This window comes from Rattus norvegicus, chromosome 10 (assembly GCF_021556685.1).
Source record: "Rattus norvegicus strain SHRSP/BbbUtx chromosome 10, alternate assembly SHRSP_T2T, whole genome shotgun sequence".
In the NCBI taxonomy this organism is placed as follows: Eukaryota; Metazoa; Chordata; class Mammalia; order Rodentia; family Muridae; genus Rattus; species Rattus norvegicus.
The window spans coordinates 87,322,456-87,327,500 of NC_141543.1; the positions used below are offsets into that span (position 1 = coordinate 87,322,456).

Consider the following 5,045-nt stretch of genomic DNA (forward strand, 5'->3'; position numbering starts at 1 on the left):
AAATTCTGGAGGCGACGTCATGATTCAGTAACCCTGAGCGGCATCATAGGTTGCAATACTCCTTTAACTGTGAAAGAAGCTAATCCCCCGGGAAAGCCAAAGGCCACCACAGTTACAAATATGCCTGGTATCTATATATATTACTAATTTCGTTCCTTTAATCCACTGCTCTCTCACTGAGCGTCCAGCTTCTAGTCTTGGATAAGTACTGTCTCTAGAGAACCCAAAATCAAAGTAAGCCTCTGGCGCCGCTGATCTGAAGAGCAGAAGCTTTGAATTGCGGCATTCGGCCCGCCTGTGCGTAGGGGACGCCCCCATAACGCTCAGACCTTGGGGGACCCCGGTGAGGGCGAGGAGGGAAGGGGTGGAGCCAGGCGGAGACTAGAGGTCTCGCCGCTCCTCGCGCTGGGCGGCGTTGCCAGAGCGTCCTCCGCGTCTCCAGGGACAACCTTGGCACTACCCTCTGCGGGCGCGGCGACGGTTAATCAGATTCCCGATTGAGGGGGCATGGCCGCCTGCCGCAGGGGCCAATCGAAAGCCTGGGAGGCCCTATATGCAAATATGAGGGCCGGGAGGACCCGAGGTTAGGAGGGGCTCAGATTGGGGTCGCGGTACCCTGAATGTGGCTGCCAATGGGAGCCTGAATTCCTCCGAGAAGGAATGGTTCGGCTAGGGTGATTGCGGGCGATCTGAGCCGCCCAGTCGGGGAGAGCCGGGGCAGTAGCAACGCGGGTAAGGAAGCTCGGAAGCAGGGTGTCGCCCTCATGAACCCTAGGCTCTGTAGAGTACATCACTTCTCTGGTACTGTTTTCCACACCAAACGCCACCTGGAGGCAATCTCTTAGATAGCAACCATCTCTGAGACACTCTGCACACCCCACCCCCACCCCCACCTTCACCCCCACCCCCCACCGCGCCTGGTCCCTTTCATTTCTTTTCCTTTGTCCGAAGAACCCTTCCCGAAATGCTTATTGTTCATGCCTGGGATATCCCCATGCCTCCATGGATGGCTCCATTCCCTTTCCAGTTCTTTCTTCCTTGGTTTTTCGAGACAATTTCTCTGTGTAGCCCTGACTGTCCTGGAACTCACTCTGTAGACCAAGCTGGTCTCGAAATGAGATCCACCTGCCTCTATGTCCCAAGTGCTGACTTGAAAGTCCTGAGCCAACACTGCCCGGCTTCCTGTTATGTTTGTCTTTCACTTTGGGGAGGGGAGGGGTAGCATTCTGAGAAAGTTATCTAGAATTTGAGCCCTAGGGAAATATATTCTTTACCTTTGGGGATAAAGTGGGAAAGGAGCTAAGTATCTGTTAACTGTTACGTGCCAGGCACTCTAAACTTTTTTCTTTAGTATTTGTACTGTGTCTGTTGTTACTGGCCACCGTTCCCCAACTATTTGACAGAATGGTGCTTATTTTGAACAAAGTACTGTTTGAAACCATTAGAAACACTAGCATGGTCTTTAGAACTACGTAGTGAGATGAATATTATCCTTATTTACAAGGAGAGTGAGATAGATATAAGGAGGCCACTAACTAGGGTCGCCACCTTAGAAAGCAGGAAAGTACAGTGCGTGGTGTCCATCCCCCGCCCTCCCTGCCTGTTGGGATGCTGAGGCAAGAGGATTTTAGTGTTTGGGTCAGCCAGGGCTGCATAGTAAGACTCCGTGAAAAGGAAAAGTAAGAAAGAAATAGGGGCGGAGGTAGCCAGATTTATCTTGGCTAATAGTTTCCTGAGAGTTGTGAAGAGATGGCTGGCTGTGCCCCTCGCCTGAAAACTGCACCTTAAAAAGGAATGGACAAAAAAGAATTGCATCTTCCAGCACCACAGAAGTCCTCAGTTCTAGCAGAATAAAAGATGATGCCTGTGTGGGCAAGAATCATATTGTTGCCAATAAATCTCTCCCAGCCTGTGATTCTTGGCACTAGTTAGATTGCCAGGGCAGACCCAGAGTAACCCCCAGGTTCCCCTCAGTCTCCTTTTTCTGAGTTTTGCTTTGTTTCTCAAGCTAAATGGAGATGGTTGTAGCCTCAGCTCTAGCCCTCATGCTCCCTCAGCCTCCTGAGTGCTGGGTTTCCACCAGTGAGCCACTGCACCCCTAGGTGTGAAGTACCTATCCTCCTAGTGTTCTTGTACTCAGGGAAGATAGAGCGTGAATAAGGAAATGGTAGTCTGACTGTAAATCAGGAGGTTAAGCCAAAGCTAGGTCCAAAGCCCTTGCTCTTTTTTTTTTTTTTTTCCCATTGAGTATCTTCCTAACAGCTGTCCACTGGAGACCTTCGTAAGGTGCTTCTAGTAGGGAAAAGAGGACAAAGAAATAAAAAGAGAGATTGACCAAGCCAACTTAGTCAGGAAATGGATTCTCCAGGGGCAGAGTGAGGATTTAAAAGGAAAAAGACAATTAGACAACATCGTAGCACGACCCCCAGTCGTGCCCCCAGCTGAAGGCGGCTTTATTTTTTCCTAGTCTGCTTTTACATGCAAGTAATAAGGTCAGTTCTAGGTTAAGGAACAAGCAAGACAATACATAAAGTCCCGGGATCACTGTTTCTAGGGGCTTATCAGGATGACCAAGATACCTCAGCCTACTTCCCTGGCCTAGCCCAAAGCCATATTCTTGCCTGAAGCCTCCTCCTTTGTTCTAGCTGAAAATCAGATTCCTCTCTGAGCTTACTTCCCTGTCCTGGTTCAATGTCAAATTCCTGCCAAGTGGCCCCAAAAGCTCTCCACAAGAGATAATGAAGCAAAAAACCTACGTTGAAAAAGAAGGAAGTCACGGGGAGACAAAACAGTCCCTGGGGACTGGAAAAAGTGTGTTCTTCAAAACACAGAGATTAGCTTCCCCAGCGATCTTGTTCTCTGACCCTCCAACTATTCTTTCCTGCTTTTTGCAGGGCTTTGGTATTTGTTCAGTCCTTCGAAAGAAAGCACTGAAAAGTTTTCCTCCCTTTGGAAAAGTGTCAGGGGAAGAAGAGTAGTTAATTGTGCATAATCCTTCAGAAGTGGACACGGGCTGCCTAGTGTTGCTTGTCCCTGAACCCAGCACTGAGGAGGGGAAAATCGGGACATCAAAGCTAGTCAGCCTGGGTTACATGAGACCCTGTGTTACACAGTAAAAAAACTAAAACGAAACAAATACAAACTTTTTCCGGAAGGAAAGAAAGCAAAAAGAACCTAGTTACCAATTGTTCTTCTAAATCACCTGCAGGGCATTTCCTAGGGCCATGTCTGTACTCATTGCCTCCCCCTGGTGGCTAACACAGGGCACCTCCGTGCTGTCTAATGAGGATTTGTTTGGTTATTTATAACTTAGAAGAGCTCAAGGTCAAACTGGTGCTAACAACAGCACACACTGTCCTAAAATATCCTAGTTGGAAAGGTAGAATGGAGATTTTTAACTTTTTTTTTAAAGATGTATTTATTACATATAAGTACAGTGTAGCTGTCTTCAGACACACCAGAAGAGGGCATCAGATCTCATTACAGATGGTTGTGAGCCACCATGTGGTTGCTGGGATTTGAACTCAGGACCTCTGGAAGAGCAGCTGGTGCTCTTTTTTTTTCGGAGCTGAGGACCGAACCCAGGGCCTTGCGCTTGCTAGGCAAGCGCTCTACCACTGAGCTAAATCCCCAACCCCGTAGCCGGTGCTCTTAACCACTGAGCCATCTCTCCAGTCCAGACATTTCTTATGACATTAGGAGGAGACAGAGGTGCTGTTGTCTGTTAATACAGTAACAATGCAGATTCTGGTCTTTTGTTTGATTAAGAGGCATGTTTGGGCTCTTTGGCTTGTTTCTGAGACTCACTATGTATCTCTTGTTAGCCTACAACTTACAGTGTAGACCAGGCTGGCCTTGAACTCCCAGGAGTCAGACTGCCTGTGCTTCCTAAATGCTAGAATTATACGTATATATGTGTAGATACTGCTTGTAACCAGGCTGGCCTGGAACTCCTAGTGGTCTTCCCTTCTCAGTTTTGTGCTTGGATTGTAGGTACACAACACCCATGCCTGACTTTTAACCTTCTCTTCTGAGCTCTCCAAGGGACTTGGTCCATTTTATCTGTCTGTTGTCCTTGTTAAAAGAAAGACATTGTGCGTGGGAGCGGGGAGCTGAAATTTTGTCCTGGCTTGCAGGACTTGGTCTTTATCAGTGGTCAGTTCCTTGTCCCTAGTCCAGACAAGTGTTAGCATTTGCAGTTACTCTCCAGAGGAAAGCTGATCTGAAAGTAAATGAGTGGTTAAACCTGAATTTCTTCAAGGTCTCTCCCTGCTATAATGTTGAGGAATTCCTTGAGAGCTTAGAAAATGTTCTAAATCCATTCCTGGGTTTGGTCCAACATGTCCCATAAAGTGGGTGTGGTGCTACATACCTGTGATGCCAGAAATTGGGGGGTAAAAGCAGGTAGAGCAGAAGTTTAAGGTCATCGTTAGACACTTAGCAAGCTTGAGCCCAGCTTGGGTTTAGCTGGGTCAGCTCTAATTTTTTTTTCTGATATCAGAAAATTAAAATGCTTTGGGAGGCAGGGCTTGGTGGTAGAGCATGTGCCTAGCCTTTTTAGGGCCCTGGGTTCAATCCCTGTACAACAGAAATGAATGGGTGAATGATTTTTGATTCAGCTTTGGGTGAAGCAGCCTTTATTCTAACTCAGAGTTGCTTGAAGAGCAAAAACAAAACAAAACCCCCGGCAGGAGCACTAATGTAGCGTTCAGAAGCAGAATGCCCACCCATGTCCTGTGAAGTCTGGGCTCAGTCCCCAGAACTGTTAACAAAACAAGACAAAAACCAGACTGCCTGCCTACAGGCTAATGACAGACACACAGACACAAAACTGGTAAATTGAGATGTGCAAGTGGTCAGACATAGAGTATCAAGGGGAGAGGTGGGCCTCATGAGAAAATCAGGTCAGGCATGGTGGCTCTGTTTATAGTCTGAGCACTCAGGAGCCTGAGGCTGGAGGTTTGCATTCAAGGCCACCTACAGCTACATAGAGTCCCAGGCCTTATGAGAAAAAGGATGCACCCACCCATGGTTAAGGAAGAAAG

The 5,045-nt window shown here is 47.7% G+C and overlaps 1 protein-coding gene across 18 annotated transcripts in view; it reads left to right on the plus strand.

Moving 5' to 3' along the window:
- The window catches only part of Ttll6 (tubulin tyrosine ligase like 6), a 45,531-nt gene continuing 40,486 nt past the window's right edge, over positions 1–5,045 (plus strand). For 6 of the 18 annotated variants that reach the window (XR_015630416.1, XR_015630417.1, XM_087570745.1 and 3 more), the window contains exon 1: positions 598–732. The gene's annotated coding sequence lies outside the window, so the exon portion shown is untranslated. 18 annotated transcript variants of the gene reach the window in all.